Source organism: Carettochelys insculpta, chromosome 1, assembly GCF_033958435.1.
Source record: "Carettochelys insculpta isolate YL-2023 chromosome 1, ASM3395843v1, whole genome shotgun sequence".
Classification (NCBI taxonomy): domain Eukaryota; kingdom Metazoa; phylum Chordata; order Testudines; family Carettochelyidae; genus Carettochelys; species Carettochelys insculpta.
The window spans coordinates 218,660,254-218,673,698 of NC_134137.1; positions in this window are offsets into that span (position 1 = coordinate 218,660,254).

Below are 13,445 nucleotides of genomic sequence, written 5' to 3' on the forward strand. Positions count from 1 at the left end.
TTAGTAATGCAATTATTTATTCTTAGTATTTTGTCAGAAATTCTGTTTCAGAAAGGTAGATTTTTATGAGCTGAGTTTTTTTATTGGGGCCAAGATTTTGGTTTATGTACAGTTTCATTGTGTCCTGATGAGAGTTAAAATTGATTAATTAATTTATCTGATGCCTTTAGCCAAGGCAACAGGGTAATTAGACTACAGTGTGTTACACAGACTAAGTTATATAAACTTGCAATGCTTTTATCACATAAAAAACCCACTCATTATGGTATACGTCTACCCTAGGAACTAACTTCGAAGTTTACTTCAAAGTTAGGCACTACTTTGAAGTAGCCAGCAGAGTCCACACACATTTTCCTAACTTCAAAGTCCTTACTTCATTCCCAGGAATGGAGCAGTGCCCCACTTCAAAGTTTAACTTCGAAGTAGGGTGCATGTAGATGCTCAACTTTGAAGTTGTGCCATTGCTCCGAATTTATGTGTCTTGTGAAGCAAATGAACATTGAAGCTTGTTCTCTTTCTGTTGATGGCTTTAATATTGGGTTAGACAAAAATGAATCCACTGACAGGGAGGATCTTGTGACAGCAGTTACTTGACTTATGCCTCATTACTGACATTTATACCGTCACCACAAAATAAATCTTTTCCAAAATTGATGGGAGAATGACATCATATGAGAGACCACAGGATAACTGTGTTGGATTTTCTCAGATAATGCCAGTGTAAACATGGGCAAGAACAATTCAAGTAAGATACTGGTTCAAATTAAGAATGCACGTGTGTATTTTATGGGGCACACATTATCTACAGTACTGCTGTGGTGGTGCTTCTGTAACCCACACACCTATGTGTGGTTAACAGTCCCATGTAGTGGTACTGAGACTACTTCACAGAGAAAGCATAAGTGCCCTCTACAGCCTAAGCTAAGAGTTAGCTGACCTTTAGCTCAAGCTGTAGAGGCATTTGCACTGAGGTCCCAGGTTTGAGCCTGATGGCAGTTACACTTCCTAGCTTTCCAAAGTATCTATATCTGATGGTGAAGAGGTCTGTACTGATTGTTAATATCACTTTGACAAAAGCACCAAATAAAAGTCATTCTTAGAGGAGTCCTTTTATTTCTATTATGTGGTATACAGATTTTGAAGCATGGTCATGCTTGATGGCATAGCCTGACAGAAGCTATTAACATATTGCTGCAGCAGTATGCAGCTCTCAAAAGCAGGGGGGAAAATTCTTCTATTTACCTAGTAGATAGAGTGATTTCTACTTTTGTGAGAAAACTACTAGGAAAGTTTACTAAGGTGCAAGTAATCAAAAATGCTGCATCACTAACAGAGGTAGACTTTGCTAATTCTGCAATACACTTCCAGATATATGGTTTATAGCAGGTTTTGTCAACCTTAAGCATGCAGCCCATCAGGATGGGCCATGAGACATTTTGTTTACATTGATCATCTGCAGGCACAGCCCCCTGTCGCTCCCAGTGGCTGCAATTCGCTGTTCCCAGCCAGTGGGAGCTGTGGGAATTGGTGCAGGCCTCAGGGACATGTTGCCCACCACTTCCCACAGCTGTCATTGTCTGAGAATCGCTAACAATGACCAATGGAAGCTGCAGGGGACTTTGCTGGAGTTAACCACAGATAGGTGTGTGGGTTATACCTGCAGATGGGCGATGTAAACAAAAGTCTCACTACCTGGCTACCCTGATGGACTGCATGCCAAAGGTTGCTGACCCCTGCTCACAAAAGAAGTTGTACAGACATTGGAAGAGCAAGAGGATATTAACTCTTTTGCGAAACACAAGTTCTTTTCTACAGGTGTAAACAAGTATGCATGGGCAAAGCTCCCTTTAAATAAAAAATGTTAAAGATGGCCACATTTGTGAATTTTGATGAGGAAGACTACTTCTAACAGGATGGGCACTTGGATGGCACATACCAGCACATGTTTGATCTTTCTTCACCAGAGACAGAGAAATTGCAAGAGGAGTTTGCTGATTACCAGTCGATGCAGAAATCAGATATTCCTCAGTGTGAATTGGATGAGACAACACTACAAACTGACATAGATAACACAACTATGCAATACAAGATGACACCATGGGGCATAACTTAGTAATATCAAAAGCCCTAGTGGTCTTCTCAAGTTCCCCTAAAAGGGCTGCCACACATTTTAGTTTATCCTACTCAATTGCAGAAGAGAGAGAGTGTTCACTCTTCTTCAAAAGAATGAGATAGTTTTCAGATGAAAGCTTGGACTACAGGGACACCATCCATTATCCAAGTGCACCTGGTTGAGCTGTGTTTCAAGTTTGAAGTTTCAAAATAGCAAAGAGGGCCACATGGCAGTATAAGAAAACACACAAAATGTGAAACCAAATCAGATATTAAAAAAATGAGGAATAGGAGTCCTTTTTCTATGGTTCATAATCTTCAATTAATTAAATTCAATTTAATGACTTAATTTTTACATTCTTTTAATGTTTTGTTTTGTTTTAATTTCTTTTTGCCATCATCAACAACAACCATGGGCTCAGCACTAGTTGGTGTCTGATGCCTCCCTCACTATTTCCTTCCATCTTTCCCTGTCCAGTGTGGAGTGGCTCAGTTTCTGTAGACTAGCTCCGCACCAATCTATTATATCATCTACCCATTCTCTGTGGGGTCTGCCTCTCCTGTTTGAACTGTGCACTATGCCAAACACCAGGGTCTTGGCTTTTTGCCCATGGTTTGTTCTGCAGATATGCCCAAATAGCTGTAGCTTCTGTTGTATGACCTTCTGCAGTAGGTTCTTTTTCAGATGTATCTTCCTATATAATTTATTTATTTTGAAATCTGATTATTTTCATTTTCTGTAAATATAGAAGGACCAGTAATATACAAACCAAACAATATTTATACTATAAAATGCATTCAAAAGGGATGATCATTGTGAAATGACATGCAAAACAAACCTATTGTATTGATAAAACAGTTTTCTTTTTTGTTAGATTTACATCAAAACAGGTTTGTTTGTTTTTTAATATTTCCCTTGGTTTGCCACTGACTGTTTGTCTAAACCAGAAGTTATTAAGGTCTCTTGGGGATGTCCAGTCATCCAGGCTTTTGTTCCAACTAGCAAAAAAATAATTGTTCTTATCAAAATCCACTGGTTGGTACTGCTTATAGAATTCCCACATGCCCTATACTTTAGTATGAATTAGAACAATTAAATGTTTCATATGCAAGGTCATATCTGTGTACATTTAAAAACAAACTATTAAGTACTGGTTTGATTTAAAACCTAGACTGTTGGATGTCACCAAAAGACCAAAGGTAAGAGTCCCTTTCTTAAGCAATGTCTTACATGGAAAGTCTCACTTTTTGACCTTGAATCTTACTCTTTGGGGCTGTAAATCTTTCTTTATGAAGGGAAGCCAATCCTTGGCATCTCTATGGGCACCTACATTTCTCATTATGTGGATGCAGAAATCAGACTAAATCCTTTTGTACCTACTAGAGGACTCTCTCTGCATGTACTGGGTAGTGGGGATGCAAGAGGTGAATTCTGAGCCAATCAAGCACACCAGGAGGTAGTAACTAATATTGTCTTTGAGGCTATCTGCCAGTTGATATTTGGTTTATGCTCCCCTCACTCCGTTAAGAGCTCCGGAAAAGCAAGCGTCTTTCTCCTCCTCTTCCTCAAAGGTTTTTCTTCCTCCTTGAATGCTTTAGACAAGAAACCAGCAGTAACAATCAAACCCCCTTCTCTCCCTCCATTGAGCACTTATGTTGAACGTGAAAAGAACTGACTCTTTTTCAGTGAGTCCATCCAGTTTTCTTGTCTATAGAACCATTAATGGAAAAAAAAACAAACAAACCAGGAGTATGTTGGCCAACATTTGGTAGGAAAGAAAAGAAACAGATTATTGCAACCTCGTCAGGGGGAAAATAGAGAGGGGTAGTCATGACACTTTTTGATACGATCACCAAAATGCATCAGCACAAGAGGGCAGAATAATGGTTTCATGTGCACTCTTCATTTTGATAACACCTGATTTTCAAGTGTTTCCTTTTCAACCTCAAGGCTATGTCTACACTAGCTCCTACCTTTCAGAAGGGTCATGGTAATGAGGAAGTTGGGAAGATGCTACTGAGGCACTGCCATGAATATTTGGATTTAGGAATAAGGGGCTTTCAAAGTCAGGGGGGTCCTTTCGAAAGGCCCCCGTCTACACCAGCAGCACACGATTCGAAAGCGTCACTTTCGAATCGCGCACAGCTGTCATTATGCTAATGAGGTGCTGCATATTCAGAGCAGTGCCTTGTTAGCATCTTCCCAACTCACTCATTACCATGGCCCTTCCAAAAGGAAGGGGCTAGTGTAGACGCGACCTAACTGTCTTTGATCTTTGCAGTCACTCACACTTTTGCTTTGACTAATGATTGAAGTTCTTTAAATATCTCATTTTTCACCCACCTGTAAAGAAAGCCACCAAGTGACCTGCAAGGTGCAGATGGTTTAGTGCAGCTGAGCAAAAAATAAAAACAAAGCAATCTTTCCTATTTGCCTGCAGGTGAGTCCTCAAGATGAGCAAGCAAATGCAGCGATGGCAAACTTTCCACGCCCTCCACTCAGACCTCCAAGCAGGAAAGTACCATCAGCATCACTGACCAGTGGTCATCTCCCACCCCTGAGAGTGTCTGGCAAGCAATCACCAGCATCATCACCACCAATGGCAACTGCTCCTCTCCCTCCGTTAAGAGCTCTGGAAAAGCAAGCGTCTTTCTGCTCCTCTTCCTCAAAGGTTTTTCTTCCTCCATTGAGTGCTTTAGACAAGAAACCAGCAGTAACAATCAAACCCCCTTTTCTCCCTCCATTGAACACTTACGTTGAATGTGAAGAATCAACAGCACCAGCAAACTCTTCTTTTCAGGTGAGTGCTCCGACAAGTTAATGACAGTACCAATGTCATATCTCTCAGTGGAAGGTGTGACAGGTCCAGGAATGAAACCTAGACTGTAGAACTCCTGTGTCCCCCTTGAATTCTCCTACCCAGGTTGTCTCTTACACTGCTGTGCCAGCGAACACTAAACCCCTCCTAGTTCTGTTCTCTCAGCCATCTTCAGGGTGCAGAGGCACACCCAGCAAAATTGCATGAAGGGTCTCCCAGGCCACCCTGAAATGTATATAGGGAGACACCAGCAAATTCCCCCAGCATGATATGCCATAAATGTCCATTTACACGACTTAAAACCTTCTTGAATAATGCAAGCCCATTTATTAGTTTAACACTCCTTCAAAAGTTAGTGACATGTCCAAGCCTCTGTAATATGTCCAGCTCCCCCAAGTGTTCTAGACAAACCCATTGGTTTAGATTGAACTCCCAAATAAGTTTATTAAATATAAAGAGAGAGATTTTAAGTAGTAGTTACATAAGAAATTAAAAGTAACAGGGACATTCTAAACTTGATCGAGTTGAGCAAGATTTTAATCAAACATTTTTTCTCACCCTACTGTACGTTGCAGACAGCTTTCAGTTCACAGTTAATAGATGTGATGTAGTAGGGGGATATGTGTGTATGCAGGTGTGGCTCACAGGGGGTGTGGGGCGCCTGCTGAGCGTAACCTAGGTGATCAGGTGACACCTCTGGACTGCAGACAAAAGAGGAGGTGGAGCCTGAGGATTTTGAATTGGAACTGGGAGTTGGAAAGCAGTTAGTCTGGGCTGGGGCAGAAAAAGAGACAAAGGAGGGGGCAAGGCCCCAGCTCCAGGGGGCCCCAATATTAATGAGACAGCTTTGTAGCCAGGTCCATCCCTCTTCCCCTGACCCCAGTTCCAAGAGAATTCTCTCTATTTTCTAAGCAATCTTGCTTCCAAGCCTCATCATGAGAAGATGAGAAAAAGGCCCCCGATGATGTCACTGCCTTCATTTACACTTTGTCTCTAAGAACTGGAAAAATCCTTGCTCTCTCCTGGGATTTAGCTACCCCATAGTGTACGTGCTTGAGCAGCTGTCTTTGTTTACAACTCTCCTACTGAAGAACAGCTGGTTATAGTTGCTTAATGTCTGGCCGGGGCGTTAGTCATGCTTTTGTTATCTCTGAGGAGCTAGTCTGTGGGTCTTTTCCAGACTCACAGAGTATTTCATTAACCAATGTATAGCAAATTCTCACAACTTCATGTTCAGTGAGAACACATGGATTTAAACAGGATAGTAATGCTTAACGGATTATAACTTTCCAAACGACATCTCACAAAAATACTCTGTACAAACATATTACAGTGTTGAATAAATGGGTACAGGGATAGAGTATGTCACACAAGGTGCCATGCAAAACCAAAACCAAAACCAAACCAAACCAACAACCGAGCTGCAGTGGTTAATTTTCCTTCTCTCTGGCTGAGGAGTAAAGGGACTTGGAAGATGCCCAGGCACTTCGAAGTACCAGCAGGTTAGCTGCAGCTACATGCGAGCCGCAACTTTGAACTTTAACACTTCGAAGTTACCACAGGGGAGAATTAGCTTAATGAAGTGCTGCATATGCAGCACTGCACTTCATTAGTAATCTCCAGACACCTTACTTACCATGCTCCCTTCGAAGTAGGGAGTTCATGTAGACACAGCCTTTCTGTTGATTTGAGATAGGAGGGGATTTCTGAAAAGCTAGAAACAATTCTTATAAGTGATTTCTCTGAGTACAGTGGCGGGGATGCAGATTCTCTAGCCTTCTAAGACATACTTATGTTAGGTAAGTAGTGCAAAGTGGCCTTAAAATGGTTAGCCAGGTTAGTGAATAATTCTCTCATGAGCTAGAGAACTGGCTGCCAGTGTAAATCTGCTGGAAACGCCAGAACTCGCAAATGTCACCCATGTCATAGCTGGTAGGAGGAGTGGTGTGGCAGGGCTGGAATTGCATGAGAGAGCATGGCAGAGTAGAGCTCCCATACATCTAATCCTTCAAGGTGTCTGATCCTTGATGGACTTCACATCAGGGATGTAATTTATGGCTGAACTGACTAGTTAAGTAATCACTGCTCTCATTTAAAGAAAAAGTTACATTTTGAGCTTCTATGGCTGCGTCTACACGTGCACGCTACTTCGAAGTAGCGGCAGTAACTTCGAAATAGCGCCCGTCACGTCTACACGTGTTGGGCGCTATTTCGAAGTTGAAATCGACGTTAGGCGGCGAGACGTCGAAGTCGCTAACCCCATGAGCGGATGGGAATAGCGCCCTACTTCGACGTTCAACATCGAAGTAGGGACGTGTAGACGATCCGCGTCCCGCAACATCGAAATAGCGGGGTCCTCCATGGCGGCCATCAGCTGGGGGGTTGAGAGATACTCTCTCTCCAGTCCTTGCGGGGCTCTGTGGTCACCGTGGGCAGCAGCCCTTAGCCCAGGGCTTCTGGCTGCTGCTGCTGCAGCTGGGGGTCCGTGCTGCATATACAGGGTCTGCAACTAGTTGTTGGCTCTGTGTATCTTGCACTGTTTAATGAAAGTGTGTCTGGGAGGGGCCCTTTAAGGGAGCGGCTTGCTGTTGAGTCCGCCCCGTGACCCTGTCTGCAGCTGTGCCTGGCTCCCTTATTTCGATGTGTGCTACTTTGGCGTGTAGACGTTCCCTCGCTGTGCCTATTTCGATGTTGGGCTGAGCAACGTCGAAGTTGAACATCGACGTTGCCAGCCCTGGAGGACGTGTAGACGTTATTCATCGAAATAGCCTATTTCGATGTCGCAACATCGAAATAAACTATTTCGAAGTTGGGTGCACGTGTAGACGTAGCCAACGACTATAGAAAACAGTTTGATAATGTAATCAGAGTGTACCATAAAGACTCAAAAACCAGAAGGCAAATAGCATCTCCATTCATTATTGTTTAAGACAATCTCATGAAATCTCCTGACTGAATCATGGTTTTTCTTTTAATATTTGGGGTTGGCAATACTCTTATGCTTAACTTTTATCCTCGAAGGAGTCCCATTGACTTCATGGCTACGTCTGCACTAGGACACTACATTGAAGTAGCCTATTTTGAAGTAACAACATCGAAATAGGCTACTTTGATGCATATTGTCCACACATCCTCTGGGACTGGTGCCGTCGACATTCAATGTCGAAGTAGCAACGGGGAACGTCGAAAGGAGCCGCCCCAGAAGAAAACGTGGAGCGTCCACATGCACAAGCGCTCCCTGTCGAAATAAGGGGCCAGGAAAGCCTGCAGACGGGGTCACAGGCTGGACTAGCCCTTCCAGGGCAACAGCAAACTGCTCCTTTAAAGGGCCCCTCCCAGACACACCCAGCCTGCACAGCACGAGGTCTCCAGAGCACTAGCCACACTCTCGCAGGCCGACACACAGCAGCTATGGACCCCCAGCAGTGGCAGCAGCAACAGCACCAGGAAGCCTTCCAGGTAGTCACCCAGGGAGCAAGCGCCCTGCTAGGTGCTGCACGGGTGGCCGCCCAGCAGCTCCCGGCAGGGGAGGCCCTCCCTGGAGGCAGATGGGGACACCCCTGACCTCCGGGCTCCACTGTTCCTTCCCCGACTCTGGAGCTACCCCACCAGCTCTGAGTGGTGGGAGCAGCTGGTCATGGGGGAGTGGGACGACGACACGTGGCTGTGGAACTTCCGCATGCGCCAGCAGAACTTCCTGGAGCTCTGCCAGTGGCTCACCCCCATACTGAGGCACCAGGATGCCTGCATGCAGCGCACCCTCCCCATCGAGAGGAGGGTTGCAATAGCTGTCTGGAAGCTGGTCACTCCAGACAGCTACCGCTCCATGGGACACCAGTTTGGAGTGGGAAAGGCCACGGTCGGGGCTGTTGTCATGGAGGTAAGGAGGCCTGGGCATGCACCCACTGGGGGGTGGGGGAGGGAGGGGGCCAAGTGTGGGGCTGGGTGTGAGAAGGGGCCAGGGAGGGAGAAGCTGTGTGTGGGGGGGTGCCTGGGGAGGTGCCCAGGAGGGGGACCCCAGCGGGGAGGGGCCTGGGGCACCCTGCACACCCTCATGGGCGCTTGTGTTCCCTCCCCACAGGTGGTCCGTGCGCTCAATCCCATGCTGCTGCAGAGAGTCGTCCAAGTCGGTGACCTGGACGCAGCCATCACCGGGTTTGCTGCCATGGGGTTCCCAAACTGCTTTGGGGCCCTGGACGGGACCCACATCCCCATCCACGCCCCGGACCACAGCGGGGGAAGATACATCAGCTGAAGGGGCTACCACTCCATGGTCCTGCAGACCATGGTGGACAGTCGGGGTGCTTTCAGGATGTGTACGTTGGCTGGCCCAGCTGTACACATGATGCCCGCGTTTTTAGGAACTCAGGCCTGTGCTGCCGGCTGGAGGCAGGGACCTACATCCCTCAGGGAGAGATCCCTCTGAGGGACACCACCGTGCCCCTCTGCCTCATGGCGGACACGGCCTACCCCCTCCAGCCCTGGCTCATGTGCCCGTACACCGGCCACCTCACTGCCAGACAGGAGCGGTTCAACAGCCGACTGAACCACACCTGCCAGGTGGTGGAGAGGACCTTCGGCCACCTGAAGGGCCGCTGGCGGTGCCTCCTTGCCCGACTGGACGTCAGCCTCCAAAACATACCCCAGGTTGTGGGCACGTGCTGCACACTCCACAACATTGTTGAGAGCAGGGGGAGGCTTTTGTCCAGGGGTGGGCAGTCGACGCCAGCACGGGTTTCCCCCAGCTGGCCGCTGCACCGAGTCGCCAGGCCCACCGCGAGGGGGTAGGGGTCCGTGAGGCCCTGCGGGCCCATTTTGATCAGAGAGACCCCTGAGCACCTCCCTGGCCTTCCCTGGAGGGCCTCCCACACACCGCCCCCACCGCCCGCACACCCTCCCCGCCAAGAAGCACACAGGGCTCAGGTTCTTTGGAAAATAAAACTGGATTATTGAATACCGGTAAACTGTGTTATGTGCAGAATAAAAACTGGAACCAATATACAAAGGGGGACAACTATATAATGGGGGGCCAGCGGATGGCTCAGCCGTAGGCCCATCAGTTTGGGGTGGGAGTAGAGGGGTGTGACCCCTGGTGGTTACGGGTCACAGCCCCCCAGCTTGTCCACAGTCCCCTGTGCAGCCAGCTGGGGGCCGGAAAGACCGGCAGGTATGGCCAGGATGACTCCACTGGCTGGTCTTCAGCCCCAGTGGGCTCTGGTCCTGAGGAGCTGGCAGGCAATGCGGCAGGTGGCAGGAGGGGCGGCAGGCACCAAGGCAGGTGGCGAGGCAGGCGGTGAGGCAGGTGGGGCGGTGGGTGAAGCAGCAGGGGGTGGGGACTAGGTGACAGCCTCCCGGAGCGACCCAGCTATGTCCCGGAATATGCCCATGAATTCCTGCCACGCCACCCAGCACCAGGTAGATTCCTCCTAGTCAAACCTCAGCCTCTCCTCAGCCACCTCCATCTGCCGCCGGAGAGCCGCCAGGAGCTAGGGGCCCACGGAGGCCATCCCCTGGGTCTGGTGGTGGTGTGCCCGTCCTGCTGCCCTTGACGGTGTCCCCAGGTGCTGGTGATGCCTGACCTCCGACAGGCTCCTGGGCACCATGGAGGGTGCCGGGCTGCCTGGAGCCTCAGATGGTACAGCTGTGGAGAGGGAAAGAAAGGCTGTTAGTACTATGCCCTGGCCCATGGCCTGTTCCCCCGCCCCCACAGGAGGTGCTGGGTCTCTGTCCCCCATTGGTGGGTAGGTGTCCCTGTTGGGTGTCCCCATTGCATGGTTCCCCCTCTCCTGGGGTTAGGGCACAGTGCTGTCCATGGGTGCGGGTGCTGAGAGGCGCTGATGGCCGTGCTGCCATCCTGGGACTATGCTGTGGCTGGGCAGTTGCGGGTCGGGGTCTGCTGGGGGTGTGTGGGGCTCCCGGTCATGTGTGGTGTGCCTGCCCAGTGTCCCGGGGGTCTGTGCCTTGTGGGGTAAGTACCTGACCATCCACTGCCACGGTCGGGGGAACCCCAGTGGGCGAACGCCCAGCTGGTGCTCTGGGAGGGGAGGTCAATGAGGACACCCCCCCCGGCTGCTGGACCCCTCCTCCGCCGCCCCTCGGGTGGGCCCCGGGGTTCAGGGCTGGCCTCCAGCTCCGAGGCCTGCTGGGGCTCCTCAGCTGCGGTGTCCAATGTGGCCTGCAGGGAGGAGGTGTCCCAGGGGCCCAGGATAGCCTTGAGCTCCCTGTAATAGGGGCAAGCGGCAGGGGCAGCCCCAGACTGGCTGGCTGAGTCTCGGGCCCGGGCGTAACCCTGCCGCAACTCCTTGACCTTGCTCCAGATGTGACCTGGAGTGCGGGCAGGGTGACCCTGGGTGGCCAGGCCCTCAGCCAGTCGGGCGAACGCTTCTGTGTTTCGCCGCTTGCTCCCCGTCATGTGATGCACCTCCTCCTCAGCCCAGAGGCCCAGCAGGTCTCAGAGCTCGGACTCCAACCAGGAGGGGCCCCCACCTCTTTTTGCCCCCCCCTTTGGCTACCGGGGGTGCCTGGGTCCCCTCGGGGGGGAGTCCTGGGGGGGGGGCGCTCTGGGGGCTGGCTTGGTGCCATGGCTGGTGGTTCAGGGCCTCTGTAGGGTGTGCAGGGCTAGCACGTGCATGTTCTGCTGCCTGCATGCTCTCAGCTTCCCGCCACAGGAAATCCTGGTTTGTGGTGCTTTAAGGGCTGCTGCGTGCAGGGACCACACAGCCCCGCATGGGCTGCACACAGCGTCTCAACCCCTCAGCTGATTGCTGCCATGGAGGACCCCACTATTTTGAAGTAGTGGGACATGGATCCTCTACACATGCCCTACTTCGCCATTGAACATTGAAGTAGGGCGCTATTCCTATCCTCTGATAGGAATAGCGATTTCGACGTCTCGCCGCCTAATGTCAATTTCAACGTCAAAATAGCGCACGGCACATGTAGACGCAACGCGTGCTATTTCGACGTTCTGCTGGCTACTTCCAAGTAGCCTGCTAGTGTAGCTGCACCCCATGTGAGGTAAAAGAAGAATGAGAAAAATGCCCCATTTGCCTTCAATGGGCATAAGAAGCACTCAGCACCTTCTAGGATCTACTCTAGTTGAACTGAAGTCTCAGTGCTCAAGGTTGCCAATTCTTGTGCTTTTATCACACATCGGCTGCGTCTACACGTGCACGCTACTTCGAAGTAGCGGCAGTAACTTCGAAATAGCGCCCGTCACGTCTACACGTGTTGGGCGCTATTTCGAAGTTGAAATCGACGTTAGGTGGCGAGACGTCGAAGTCGCTAACCTCATGAGCGGATGGGAATAGCGCCCTACTTCGACGTTCAACATCGAAGTAGGGACGTGTAGACGATCCGCGTCCCACAACATCGAAATAGCGGGGTCCTCCATGGCGGCCATCAGCTGGGGGGTTGAGAGATACTCTCTCTCCAGCCCTTGCGGGGCTCTGTGGTCACCGTGGGCAGCAGCCCTTAGCCCAGGGCTTCTGGCTGCTGCTGCTGCAGCTGGGGGTCCGTGCTGCATATACAGGGTCTGCAACTAGTTGTTGGCTCTGTGTATCTTGCACTGTTTAATGAAAGTGTGTCTGGGAGGGGCCCTTTAAGGGAGCGACTTGCTGTTGAGTCCGCCCCGTGACCCTGTCTGCAGCTGTGCCTGGCTCCCTTATTTCGATGTGTGCTACTTTGCCGTGTAGACGTTCCCTCGCTGTGCCTATTTCGATGTTGGGCTGAGCAACGTCGAAGTTGAACATCGACGTTGCCAGCCCTGGAGGACGTGTAGACGTTATTCATCGAAATAGCCTATTTCGATGTCGCAACATCGAAATAAGCTATTTCGACGTTGGGTGCACGTGTAGACGTAGCCATCGTGTGCTATTTGGGAAAGCTCCAACTCCTGGAATCATGTTGTTCTGGGGGAACCTGTGCTGTGATTTAAATAAATAAAAAAAAAGGTAAGTTTCTCAGGCTCATGGTTGTGCACAGTAGCTTGAAAATGCAAACCATAAAGGTTCAAAGGACAGAAGGCAAATCAATAGGACCCAACATTGTTTTAAAGAAAAAGTCTCTTGACTTTGGGGGCCAGACTCTTGAGTTTTGAAGCTTGGCACTAGCCCAGCTTCCTCGGCTTCCCTGCCCAGCAGCCGGTGCCCTCCTCTTGTCCACATCAAGGGGTTTCTGAGGAGCAACAGAACCCTTGGCCCATGCAGCCCGGGCCAAGTGCCTAGGTGCGGTGACTCGCGGGAAGGGCAGATGCTCACGCACTCAGCCCAGTAGGCTAGGATGGGAGAGTTCTTTCTCCCCGCTCCGCCTCTGCTCTGAACCGCTGCAGCACCTCTCTCCGCCGGCAGGGGGCACAGCCACTCCCGGGTCGAAAGCGCGCGGGTGGAGGGGGCGGCTCCTGCTCTGTCCCCTCTCCGCCGGCAGGGGGCGCCGCCTCCCCTGGTCTGCCAAGAGTCGGCTCGCGCGCGCGGCGCACGGAAGTGCTCCCCTGACCCCTTCCCGGCATGCCGCGGG